This window comes from Lichenostomus cassidix, chromosome 4 (assembly GCF_008360975.1).
Source record: "Lichenostomus cassidix isolate B80296 chromosome 4, HeHo_3.0, whole genome shotgun sequence".
In the NCBI taxonomy this organism is placed as follows: Eukaryota; Metazoa; Chordata; class Aves; order Passeriformes; family Meliphagidae; genus Lichenostomus; species Lichenostomus cassidix.
The window spans coordinates 36,750,566-36,764,902 of record NC_139484.1 but is presented as its reverse complement, the minus strand read 5'-3'; the positions used below and the strand labels follow the sequence as shown (position 1 = coordinate 36,764,902).

Below are 14,337 nucleotides of genomic sequence, written 5' to 3'. Positions count from 1 at the left end.
CGACCCACAGAGCCGGCACGGCATATCCTGTTCGCTTCCCGCCGAACGGCAATGGCTGGGGTCCGCCAGTGCCTCATTGGCTCCTAGCCGCTCCTTGGGGCTGTTTGCAGCACTCGTGAGTGCATCTCCTGCTAAGACAGTCCACAATCAGAAATTAGTTTCAGCTTTTAAAAAGTCGGTATTTAATAGGTTTTTGCCGCCTATCCAGCTTTACAGAAGTAAAATGCTCCTGTCCCCGCCACATTAGAAGTACGAATAGGCAAAATAAAGTCCACGAGCTGTAAGGCAATGGAGGGAATTTGCATCGCAAGGTCGAACATTATGCACCATTTCCTAATGCCCAGCTCGTGAGGCAATACTCACCCTGGTCAAAAACTCTCTATGCTATTTCCTATATACACAGCCCATATCTAGTCTTCCACCTGGGCTCAATCAAAATGTGGTTTTCATAAAATATATATATATATATTTTTAATATGAAGGGAAGTGGATAAATCAGGCTAAATTATATTTGCTGAAAAAAAACCATAATTCACATTTGCTAATAAAATGTTAGTTAGTCTGTGCTGTCATTTTTGCAAGTGCCATTTCGGTATTAGAATTTAACATTTTTTTGGCATGTAATTCCATCAATAGTTGTTCACACCTTATTTTGGTTTAAAAAATGTAATGTCCACAAGAATCGCTCCCACAGGTAATTAAATGTGCAAATTTAAAAAAACCAAGCAAAACAAAAATTTTCAAAGCAAATAAATCTCACTCAAGTTTTACATTTGATTATTTTTTTCCTTCCTCTCTGCCTTTGCATCAACAAAATCAGAATATGCTACTGTACAGTAAGTGATATAGCAAATAAGACAAGTTATCTGCAGTGAAAGGTAAAACCTATTTTTAAAACAAAAGTCGAGTAAATGTACATATGCTTATAAATTTGTCCCCTGTTCTTGGAGCTCTGTACACAGCTGCATCTCTTATTTTTCCCAATGGAGTTTGCAGGCATGATTTTTTTATTTGTTTGTGCATTTGCATATTTACCTTCAGATAATAGCATATGACAGAACAGTGAGCTCAGAATTGGACGCATGTTTTGGTATATTACCACAGCTGTGCTCTCAGTAGAAAAAAACATTGAAAACAGAGAAGTACATTTCTTTCTAAAACTTCAGGCTTTCCAGAATTATGAAAAGGATATAATTCCTTTTTTAATTAAGTTTTCCAGAGTTTATATACAAGCCCTGATTCCCTTCCTTGTTGTCCCAATTCATGTAACAGGACATTTGGCATAAAAGTGATGTGGCCAATTTGCGCAAATTGAGCTACTGACATCCAGCTGCTAAAACTTGTTAGTTTATGCACATTTTCTCCCTTGAATGAATACCTTAATCTTAGGACATTGGTGCTCAGTTTATATTCCTAAATTAATTTGGGATTAATAGAGCTTTGAAAATGGTCTTGGCAAGGAATATTATCATCTGGCAAAAACAGATAAATTTAAATGTAGACCAATTTAAATATAATTTTAGATCAAATAGTAAAATTACATTTTTCTGAAGGCCGCACAAGAGAACAGAAATATGCAGAATACAAGCACACCCTGTTCAAATCCAGCAGTCCAAATAACAACATCAGCACGGACATTCTTGCTAAAGCACAGAGGTTTTTTTCCTATTGGCTGGTTGAAGTATACAGTGAAGTACAAAGATATTCCCTTTATGGTGACAAAATCTTGGATAAGAATTAGTAATCAGTGGATGACTGATCTGCTTCATGGTTGACTAGAGAGTTAATAGAGTTAAAATGATCAGTTAAGCACACTCAAAATTGCTCATCATGTAATCCCAAAGAAATCCTTCCTAAACCTTGTAAAAACATTCCTAAATCCCCCAAAATTAAGTCTCTTAATGCAATTAATCCAAATAGTTGCTCTGTCCAGGGAATGTGTTCTGGTTATAAATTCCTGGTCTGACAGTAATTTTTGAGGGTCATGCATAGTTGATACGGATACATAGTTAAATTATTTTTTGTCAGTTATTCAAAATAAATAATGCCTTGAGTGTTGGGATTATTTTATTAAGAGAGAGGTCTTGCTTTCCTTTACAAAAAAGCCCATACTACTGTAGCTTTGTTTTTACAGCTGCAGTTATTGTAAAGATAGAGATCAAGAAGGTTCTTTGGAAACTGCAGTGAAGTATCAATATAAAATTATTAACTAAGTTGTGAATAACAGCTTTAGTATGAGAGTGTCTTGCATTTATTTCATTGTTTGCAGCCATACTAAAATGCTACAACTTAACATACCATTCTCACTGAATGTGGAGTGTGTGTTCAAAATGGAATAATTAATAGATTAATCATTGGAAGTAAGAGGGATAGTTGAGACATAATAGTTCTGTCCTAATTTCTACCTATTGGAAACTGGTCACAGATAAGCAGATTCTTAGGGTTCCAATTCATATGCTAAAGAAGAAGGAAAAATACATACAGAAGTATATATTTACTCTAAGTTTCCAGAGAAGACATGCTTTAGAATTAGATAGAGGATGCAAAAAGACCTAATCTGCTTAATTGTGTGTGTAATTATATTTTTTAAAAATTACTATTTTTTTTAATATTGTCATAATATGACCAGAATTTCCCTGGGTAGTGATTAAGAGTATGACAGGTTCACCTGTCAGTGACTGGTCAGCCAGCTGTTAGCAAGACACCACTCTTTTAGAAAAAATAATTTATTATCTTTGTAGCAATCCTTGATTTCCGTAGTAGCATCTTTGGAAATCCTGGCTAGTTTGACATGCTAGTTTTCAGCAGAGTAGTTTTGCCATTTTCAATCAGGAATTAGATATGGATTGCTTTAAACACTGAAGATCATACTTCTTTCCAAAGAGACCTTCGTACTATATTAATTTCTTGACTTTGCAAAGGCGGGGGGGTGGGGGGGAAGCAGAAATAATCTCTCCTAAATCTGAATTTTTCTGCTGCTCAGACCAAAGGGTTAAATCCACAAGAGGGAGTTAGACTTGGAGACAGGCAAGCTATTCACACTCCCTAAAAATCAGTAATAATTGAGGTCCATCAACTGTACTATATATCTAAGGTAATGGAAACTCTGAACTCTCTATGTAATCGGTGGCAATAGGTAGGCACCTCACCAGACAGTGATTTAGAGCAGGGGCCTCATTAGGTCTTTCTCTCCATTAGCAACACAGGGAACAATGCTAGTTCCTTCTATTGGATACCCTGCTGCGAACCCTCAAGCAGTCACCTATTTCCCTTATGCAGTGTAAGGGGAGAGTTATGTCAGAGAACATGATTCAGTTGTATGCTGAGCCAGGTACTGTCTGGAAGTGCCAATGGAATTTCCTAGATGCCTCTCTGCAGTCTGCATTCATAGCAGTGAAACAGCTCCTTTGGTTAGAAATCAAAGCAAAGCAAATTTTTCAAAAAAGGGAATTTGGCAGCTTCTTTAAGCTGCTGTAGCAATCCAATCAATGGTGCATCCTTCCCCTGGGAAGTGGAGAAAATTGATCCTAGAGCCTCTAACTGCTGAGAAAGTATGCAGTAGACGAGAAAAGAAGTTGTTCTGAGCTGTTCCTCTTACCAGAATGTTTTTTATTTGCATAACATACTATGTTTTCAACTAGAGCAATGACTATCACCAAGGTCATTTAGATTAGCCTGGAATTACCAAATATCATTTTCAAGGTATGACTGCTGAACAGAGCCACCTCAAACTTTAAGTTTTATAATAGAATTATTTCTGGAATAATTCAGAATAATACCAGAAGGATATTCTGATCTATGGCTGTGATCTTGCCATGAATTGTGGCAGGAGCTTTTGAGATTAGAAATTTAATTTTGGCTTGTTGGAAGTGAATCTCTGTCTTAATATTGTCGTTAATAAGTTATGTTCTAAAATATTCAGTATCCATCTACTTTTTTTTTAATTGAAGTGTTTTACTAGGAGATTCCTCTTCTTTTCTCCATCAGAGTACCTAGTAACCCAGTGAAAATGACAGTTCCTTTGGTGACACCAGATCAAGAGTCCATATGTTGCTTCAAATCATTTGGAATGCTTTGAACCTAGATATATTTCTTCTTGTGTGACTATTTTAAGCCAGCAGGAGAAAGACTTGCAGAGACTTCTCCAAGCGAGACTACACTCCTCACCATATTTTTGTTTCAGTTGACCATATAAACATGGTCAAGAGATGCTACATCTCTTGGAGCACACTCCAAAAGCAAAATATGTAGTGATAGTTAAACAATTCCATCTACATATGAAGTATAAGGAAAGTGGTATGAAGTCTTGATTTGTGAGCACGTTCTATTGAGATAATTGGCTACAGCAGAAATGTACCTTCCTAGGAAAAGACTTGGCTGAGGGATTAGAATATCTCCTCAGCAAGTTCACTGATGATCCAAAGCTGGGAGTTAAGTGAGGGGTTTTTTTTTGTATTCGAAAGCAAAACTGGAGAAAAAGAAAGATCCTAAAATATATAAATTTGTTCAGAAATGCTCAGTGTAGTGCACAAATGATGCATTTCAAATGTCTTTCCTGAATGCTTCTTGTCAAAATATTATACCCAAAGGAGAAAAGATCTTTTGCAGTTCTTAAATTATAGATTGATATTGGAGTAGAATTGACTTAGACCTTACTTAAATTCAGAAATAAAATGTTTGTAAAATAACTGGGAAAAAAAAGTTATTTTATAAGTTTTTACTGAAAACTATAACTCCTTAACGTTTCTTATTCCCTTCCTAGATACATACTCTTGTTGCTTTTAGATAAATCCATCAGTGTAGATGCCTCTCTACCCATTCAGAATGGCATAATCTAATTTACAGTCATAGTTTGACTCCATTTGAAGAAACAATATGATAGCAATGTGCAACTGCCTCGGGGTAAGGACACCAGATCTTACTGACGCTGGATATTCATGGGATAAGTACAGACAACCTTCCTGGCAACGTATCAACATTGCTCATAACTTCACTGCATCTCGAGGCACAGTTCAGGGCCAGTAGTTTTCCTTTTTTTGTTGATGGATATTGGCTCCTCCCAAATTAAGTAAAAGTTACTACCTTTGTCTGGAGGAAAAAACATTTAAAACTTGCAGTAGTTTGTTCAAACAGTAAAGTCTTGAAGATCTTTAAGATGAAGTATCCAGTAGTGCCTCTAGGCTATCTACATGCTAAAACAGATGAAAGGAGAAAATTGGTACCTGGAGAGAGGCAGAAACATTCTTTGCAGCCTTCTTGCCTATACTGCATTTATATGTGCACTGCTCTGAAGTGTATTCACTTACAATGGATGTTTTTTTACTTTTAAGATTAACACCTCAAGGAAAAATAAAAGGAATTAGAATATGATCTTGATGAAGAACTTACCATCTTTTCTTCAACTTTAAACCTTGTACTTTAAGGCTGTACTGCAAAATATTAGGATAGTATTTGTTCAAAAGCATAGCTAGTATTAGAAGATTAATGAAGCTCTAATAACAGAACAAAATAATTGATATTTGCTGGGCAAAATACGATGAGGGTGTCCTGGTTCTGACCAGGACAGGGTTGATTTTTGCAGTGGCTGGGAGGGGGCATGGCTAGGACCCAGAGGTCATTCTGTACCACGTCACCTCACGTCATTGCCACAGGTGGGGGAAAAGGACTCTTCTAAGGGGAAGGGTTTCTTCTGCTCGAGTAAGTGCGGTGCCAGTCCCAAGCCAGAGGGAGTGGTTGGGTGGCGCTGGTCCTGAGCCAGAGGGAGTGGCGAGGTGACATGGCTGCGGTCAGGTTGAGCGCCATGGTGAGCATTTTTGCATATGAATCACTTTCACTTTTGCACACTTTTCTTTTAATATTGTTGGTGTTACAGCTTGTTTCCTTATCTCATTGCTGTTTCCAGTAAATTGTGCTTATCTCAAGCCATGCATGATCTTTGCCTTTTGTGTCTCCAGTTCTCCTCTCCAGCTCTCTGCAGAGTGGGAGGAGAGGGAGAGGGGAAGCGAGGGAGTGGCACATGGTTTGGAGTGTCTCAGTGAGAGCACTAAATTAGGGGATATAATTCTTAAACCAAGACAGAGTGCCATAGAGAGAATGTTGCTGTGTCCTAGCAGATGCAATGAGATTTTACTTTTTTTGTGACACAAATAGTATGATTCCTAGTACCTTGCTTTAAGCCTTTGTCGGATGCATGTGTACATGCAGCACTCCATTTTAATTAGCCTGAAGATTCAAGGCTTAGAAGGAATAGCAGGGGTCTCTAATTATCTTCACAAACTAGTGATCTGCCCAGAAAATGAGGAATGAATAAGCATTAAGCAGTCAGAGGCCAGTACTTAATCACAGAGAGATTCAGAAAGAATGGAAGATAAAGAAATGCAATTTTTACTGACTTGGTAGGGCCCTGAAAATTACTAAAAATAATCCTTCTTTAGTAAAACACACCAATTCTAGATATAGAGATTTATGATTTATTCTTATTGGTAATGTTTGACTAGATACTTTAGAATATTTTTTTCTCATATTTGTGCCATATTTCTGAGACTTTTATTTTACATGTGTCTATTTAGGCATCAGTAGCCTTTCTTGAAGGACTCATGTGAGAATAATGTTTACCAAGCATTGTTTGTAATTTTTCAGTCCAAGTTCCAAGGAAATAAAGACTATTCTTTCCTTCCTTTGAAAAAAAAAATGACATTGGGATTTAAATCATTGCTATTCACAAAATGACCCTGACAAAAAAGGCTGAGGATTATCTCTTTAGCAACTTTTGAATCAAAGCTGCATTATTGATATGAAGCTAAAAAGGCTTTGCAGTTCTTTATATAATTAAAAGCAACTGTTATTATGGAAATTTTTCAGAACAGCTGTTGTACTGGAAGAAAGGTTACACTCTTCTCTATCAGTAATCCCTTTAAATCTCTGACATGATTCATTGCTCCTCAGACAATGCCAGTAAATTAAACAAAACTGGATGTCTTCCATACATATATTTATTACTTGCAACCCTATCAGCAAGAAATAATGCAAAACAGAACTCAAATTGGCTAATGAAAGTAATGTGAATGTCCCGTTTTTATGAACTTTATTTCTATTTTTGTCTTCCAAAGTACTCATTTTACCCAAAAGTGATGTCCAGCTTCCTGACTGTCCCAAAGAGCTTAAAACCACTACTTTATTCTTGAGCCTTAGTCAAGGGTAACAATTTGGAAGGAAAGGATAGATCTTGCTGAGTGTGGTAAAGGCTAGAGACAGTTTTGATGTAGGATAAAAAGCTTTAGCTCTTTATGAATTTCTGCCTGTCCTTGTGGAGATTCGAAAAAGATTTTTCCTCCTGGCTGGAAGGAAGCAGCATATCATTACTGCAGCTGAGGTTTTCATTTCATTCCTAGCTTTCAAGCCAGGAAAGCAGAGAAGGACCAGACAAGATTTTTCTGTATTTTTTTTTCTCGAGGGGTTAGAAGGAAGCAAAAAAAGAAAACAAATGTAGGCCTCAAAGAGTAGAATTGGTAAATGACTTGCTGGGTTTCAGAGTGAATAGATGTAGTGTATTTATTGTATTTTGTATATGTGAGGATACAAAACAGCGTATTTTGTAGGCGTGAGGAAAGTCAGAAACAAAGAAGCCTGGGCTTGTACAGGAGCGAGATGATGCTTCTTTTTCAAATTCCATCTCCGGGGGTGGAATAATCCCGTGCAACAAGTGCTAGCCGAGGCTTTGTGCAGTGGCGAAGCGGCGCGGCGGCACGGGGCTGCGGGCGGCAGGGCACGGGGCTGCGGGCGGCACGGGGTAGGAGGCGGACACGGGGCTGCGGGCCGACACGGGGCTGCGGGCTGCACGGCACGGGGCTGCGGGCCGACACGGGGCTGCGGGCGGCAGGGCACGGGGCTGCGGGCGGCACGGGGTAGGAGGCGGACACAGCGCTGCGGGCGGCCCGCGGACACTTCAACGCGAGCCGGCAGCGCGCCCTTGTGGCCATGCAGGAGAACGGCACCCAGGGCTGCCCCTGCGACAGGGCGGGCGGCGCGCGGCGAGCGCTGAGTTCTGCTCACTTCTGGCACCAGAAACCATGGGTTCTGCGAAGTTACTCACAGGAAACCATGGGTTCTGCGAAGTTACTCACAGGAAACCATGGGGTCTGCGAAGTTACTCACAGGAAACCATGGGGTCTGCGAAGTTACTCACAGGAAACCATGGGTTCTGCTTAGTTAGTCACGGGAAACCATGGGTTCTGCTTAGTTACTCACGGGAAACCATGGGTTCTGCTTAGTTGCGCACGGGAAACCATGGGTTCTGCTTAGTTACGGGAAACCATGGGTTCTGCTTAGTTACGCACGGGAAACCATGGGTCTGCGAAGTTACTCACGGGAAACCATGGGTCCTGCTTAGTTATATCACGGGAAGCCGCACCTGGGCTCTAGTGCTTAGCTTTGGATTTCTCAGCACAGGAAGGCATTGACAAACTAAAGTGAGTCCAGCCGAGCTCCACCAATATGTTTAGGAGGCTGGAGAACAAGCTGGATGGCAAGAAGCTGAGAAAGCAGAGTTTGCTTAGGAGAAGAGAAAGCAGAGCTTTCTACACTTCTCTGATTTCTGTCTTCGCCTGCTTAAGAATAGGGAAAGTTGTTAAGGATGCAAAGGCTCTTCTCAGGGGCTTACAGCACAAGGACTATAGGGAATGTAATATATTCAGGAAAGGAAATTTTTTTCTATATAAAAAAATCAGAAATTCCTGAAAATAGGTTAAGAACAGGAGTAGATTGTCCAGGGTGCATGTGAAATTTTCACCCTAAGTACTCCTGGGGTTAAACCCTATGGAACCTGATCTCACTTTGAATATTGCCTTGCTTTGAGTGGGACTAGCTGAGCAGAGGTTTCTTCCAAACTGCTTGTTTCCTGTGAGTCTAAGATCTACACTCTTCATCAGCCAGACTGCTCTTGCTGTAGTTTTGAATTCTGTGTGAAATTCTTTGTTACTTTAACAAAATCCAAATGGTATTGTCCGCATGCTGCCAACTCAGACTTTATTTTTTCCCCTTCTGATAATGAAGTACTGTATCTAAGAGCTGATGGCAGAGGACTGTCAAAAAGGTTTGCTGATTAATCTGCTACAGCAGTAAGAGGTGTGCAGAAAATTTTCTCATGCTTTGAGAAGTGGGTAGAAGTTTGATTTGGTAACAAGGTTATTTGGCAGAGTATAACCTGATAGAACCTGAGGAGGAAGAGGTTTGACAGGAGTACAGGAAAGTTCAAAAAGGACAAAACATTGCTTTAGGATGCACTTTTCCAGTGTAAGGGTTGGCAACACTGTAATACTATGAATGATTTATTCCTTTTGCCTTCAGGTATTTTGAACTCTCTCTACTATATTTCAACCTTTGGCTTTAGTTCCCTCACGCAGATTTCTGGTGATAATGGTGAGATTTTTCTAATAGTGGGAAACTTCCACTATGGCTTCCACTATAGAGGTTATATAAACTATTTCTACAAAGAGAATAAAAATCGTTGAAAATCACAATGACCACTAAATGTCTTATTTTTTATTAATTTTTTCAAAGGGGGAAAGACCTTGCTTTGACCATCTGTATTCTGATTTGCCAGTAAGGAAAACTACACCAGGACATTCAACCACTAAAAAACAATCAGGGATACCACGTACGTAACAATATTACGTAGATCATTATCTGGGCTGTAAAATTATCCTGAGAATTCTCCATATGTAGAAGTCTGCATACAAAGTAATTTAAATACAGTTCAGCTTCTACTAAATATATTTTGCCATCAGAGATTCAGAGGAAGCTGACTTTCAGCTTAATACGCTTTGGTTTGGGAGCACTTAAAGAAAAATAGGTTGCTTTCTTTTTGGAGTTGATGGTTTTGAGTCTTCTTCATATTTTTTTTCTTTAACCTGAGAGTTTGTATCTCTCTATCTCCATTAATTCAGTATGTCCTCTTTTCAAAAAGTAGAAATGTGCTTCTATTATGAACATTTGCAGTGATCTCATTGCTGAACTGTCTCTCAGGTGTCAGGAACCAAAAACTTTAGAGCTCTTCTCTAGAACCTTGTCAACACTCTTCATTTTCTGGTTTGCAGCAAGAAGCAAATAAAGACAGCTAAGTTTTCCTGTAATTGGTGTAATATGTTCCCTGTGGATAACATAGCCAAGGAGGTGGGCAGCATTCTTTTACATCAGCTATATCATCCAAGCAATCTCCCAACAAAGAGTATGATGAATTATGTTGTGAGGAGAAATGTCTGCCAAGGCACCCTGGGATTAGTGTTAGAACTGGTCTTATTTAACATCTTCATTAATGATCTGGAAGAGGCAGTAAACAGACCGTTAATTGAATTGGCAGATATTACACAGAAATAACTCTCGGATCCTAGCTAGACTAGAAATAAAAGCAGACTGAAAACAAAGACAAGTATTAAGAAGATAAGAGTAATTTGTGAAAATGATTCCTCTTTCTGCAGCTACCTTTGCGGTATTTATACATTGTGATTACATAGACTTGTATGAGCCGCACATCAAAACACTGTTTATATTGCAAGTAAACATCTGCTTGAGAGAAGTAACATAAGATACAATGTTTCCTTCTTTTTAGCAGGGATAAACGGGCAAGGTGGTAGAAACAATGTGGTTTTTTACTTGAGCAAAAGAGCACACTACAGTACTCTTCAAAGACAATGTCTACCCTTCACATTTAGTTGTCAGTATCAGTATGCCTTTATTATTTTAAATTTTTACCAGTTCTAAACGATTGAACTGAAAAGAGCTGACTAGCATTTGACAGACCCTCTACAGACACCCCAACTTGATACTAGTAGGTACTATTTCAGGTGAATTAATTTCCTTCATATTTTTATGAGTTGCTTTTAATCAACAGTGCATATGGTCTAATAATGCCACAAAACTTATTTGATGATAAGATTTTTTAGAAACAGTGGTGTATTGTTTAATTAATTCTCCTTAAATTCCTCACTGAAATAATGTTGTATCAGCAGTTTAATGATTTTGATAGGGTTCCATATCAATCTGTCTATCCTGCAATCACCACTGTAGTTTCCTGTTTAAAATTTGTTTTTGAAAGAAAAATGAAACTCATTGTTTGTTTTATGGCAATTTTATACAAGGTCTTGTAAAGTACACAGAAGAATAGCTATAATCACCAGCTCTAAAAATCAGGCACATACAAACAACACAGAATAAAAATCTGCTTCATTTTTCAGAAGCTGTGAATGTACTTCACGTGTAATGTTATGTGTGCACTGTGTATAGGTAAGGCGTACTCCCTATCCCTGTCAGTGAGACAGAGATGTCTAGACTGCAGTAATGTGGGCTGTATGCATTTCCCTTGGAAAAATCAGTTGTTTCTGTAAATCATGAATAAATCCACACAGCATGTGTTAAGTTGGAAATAAGCAGCCTATCTGTAGGACACAATATTGCAGTTCTTGTGGTGCTTGGAACTCTGCTTTAGTTCTGCATGCAAGCACAGGAAGCAGGCTCCTGATCCAGCAGCGCTCTCAGGAGGAAGCTGGCAATATAGCAGAATCTGAATAAGTCAAAAACTAGAAAAGCATTACTGCAAGTGCATCTGTCAGACTGGGGGATGCAGGAGAAAATGAGGTGATGACAGGTTCGGCAGAAAGAGAAATAGCATAATATGAAGTGAGTTAATGATGCCAGCAATTTTTAGCAGTTGAGAAAGTAAGGGCTGCACAGGCAAGGTGGCACTCTATGATTTATGTGCAAGAGGTAGGCAAGGTGATATTTTTTGAAGTATATGTTTTAAGCTGCTAGGCTGAGTTCAGATGTTCAATTTCAGTGTTGCCCAGGATATATAATTGTAAAAACAGTTTTGCTGGAATTATCCAGTTATTCACTGATTTGCTGTCTCTTGAGCTCCCGAATAAATGAGATTACTTATTAAGAAAAAATATTTCTTGATAATCAAGGGGTTTGTTTTTTTATGCCACATCTATGCGGAAAAATTCTATTTCAATGGAATTATTACTCCTGAATCACCTAAGTAACAAAAATCTTTAATTGAATTACAAATACCTATTGTAAAGATTTTATTTCTATTTAAGAAATCATTTGTCTTGGCCCAAGATGCCTATTATTTTCATCCCACTCATAAGAAACTATAACATGGGCTGTATAGCAAAAATAAATCATGCCATTCCAGGTACCTGAGTTATTATTCATACTAACAGGATAAATATTAAAGGAATGAAAAGCAATAGAGCACTTAAATTAAGCTGTGTTACTTTCCTTATGAAAATCAGTGAAATTTGGGGAGGTACAAAATTCTCGAAAAGTTACAACATAATCCTAAAAATTTCTAATAATGTGAAAAATCAAAGGACCTCTCACATTTCCTTGGCAAGAATTTCTTTTCAGTGTCTGTTTGCTACAGCTTGTTTGAAGGTACTGTGTTTGTAAAAATGAGTGTACTTCACTGTTACTGGTGTTATATGCAATGTATATTTGGTGAGCTGAGCAAGTTATTTTAGGAATTAAATGTATATTATAGATATAAAAATATTATTATTGTGGCCTAGGTTTGAAGATTTCTATAAATTAAAGAAGATTAAACAAATTGAATGGGTTATTGTGCTCAAACAGTGTTCATTTGGCCCTCCATATTTCCAGGCTTGTTTAGTATCTCAAACTTATTTCTTGTTACTTGCAGTCAGGGTATAAGCTGCTAAAGCTTTTTCTTTAGGTGATGACTTCCAACTCTAGAATGAGTTTGATATCTCTACTTGATATGTTTAATTATGAAACTTCCAGATAAAGAAAGTGGCTGTCCAGATGGAATATTATTCAGCACATTGTATGTTAGGGACATTTAAAAATAATAAATAAGAGCTGTCAAAGGAAGCTTGTTGAACTAAGTCTGCAGTAAATAATAATAAATAATCCTGGAGGATTGCAGTTGAAATTTTAGAGAAGTAAGCATGTGGTCGTGTCAGCTTGTTGTACAGCAGTCACTAGTCACTGTGAGGATAGTAGCTTTTAAAATGGCAAAGGAAATGAGATGTGTATTCATCAGTGTATGACTGATGTGCTGACAGGATCCTAATTATGTCATGAGCACAACAATGGTGTAATGCAACTTCACCATAAGGGACTTAAAGCCATAATACATTTTATCAGCTGTTGTGTGGAAGGAAAAACCTATTGAAAGGATTTGGTTTTTATGGGACTGCTGAAAAAGTGTTGATCATTGAATCAAGTCATGAATTCTCAAGATCATGGTAATCAGAGAGGGATAAGTATCTGATGTTAGAAACATCTGTTAAAGAATTTCTCCTGAGTCTCACCAGTAGTTGGCAAGTCTCATTGCTTTAGCACTGTTTTCATTATAGCTCTGTCTATAAAATGGCATAATATGTTTTGTCTGGTCTTTTCTGGCTTCTCAGTGCAAACTAGTAGCAGGCATTTTAATTCCAGGTTCTTGTTAAAAGTTGTAACATTATATTGCATAAAATAATATAGTGCTTTTTATCTGCATAGTCCTATATTGAAAATTTCAATTTTTGTGCTAATAGAAATCACTGAGAATGAAAATAGCCTATGTCTAATCTACAAGTGATGCATCTAGCTCTGTTTAGACCTAGTTTTAAATTGAAGAAATAACTTTGTCCTTTTGCTGTGTTAGCCTAAAAGTATATGTACCATTACATGTACCTCCTTTTCTTGATTCTGTACACAGAAAAGACAGGTTTCCTAGTGAGCATCTGTTGAGAAGCTGATGATCACACCTACGCTAATGTTAGAAGAGCAAGCTACGTAAGTAACATAGGCTAGCCTGTTGTAGGAATTGGTTTGCCGAACCAAGTAAGTATTCTATTTACCTGTTATTTTAAAGGAATTGGTATTGGCTAGCATCAAATACTCTAGCAAAGTTGAAACAAATTGCACAAGGGTGGCATCCATTTAACAAAAATAATCAAAAGAAAGATTTTTCAGTTAGGCTGAGGCTGAAACTAACTTTTTACATTGTCTGATATCTCTTTACAAGTGTCAATGCTGGAATACTCAAGACTTTAGAACTTTAACACATTGATAACTTCGCGGGTTTTTTGTGGTGACTTTGACATGACTATACATTTAGGTACATTTAGGTAATTTTAAGATGATCTACAGTTTTCTACACAAATCTCAGAGATAAAGGAGATTCTTTTAACAGCACAGCCTGTAGAACATACCCTCCCAACTGGCAGTGCTTGGGCTGCACCAATCTGCTTGGGCACACACACTTAACTTTCTTTAAAAGGGACTATGCATTTTCATTAGACTAAAGGAAAAGGTTCCTGTGCATAT

At 37.9% G+C, this 14,337-nt stretch overlaps 1 long non-coding RNA gene across 1 annotated transcript; it reads left to right on the top strand.

Annotated features, from left to right (window-relative positions):
- The first annotated feature begins 9,557 nt into the window (after window positions 1-9,557).
- Window positions 9,558-13,804, top strand: LOC146438265 (uncharacterized). Its single transcript, XR_014852048.1, has 3 exons — window positions 9,558-9,655; window positions 10,095-10,170; window positions 13,727-13,804. It is a non-coding gene; the product is annotated as an uncharacterized LOC146438265 (long non-coding RNA).
- Window positions 13,805-14,337: the final 533 nt, after the last annotated feature.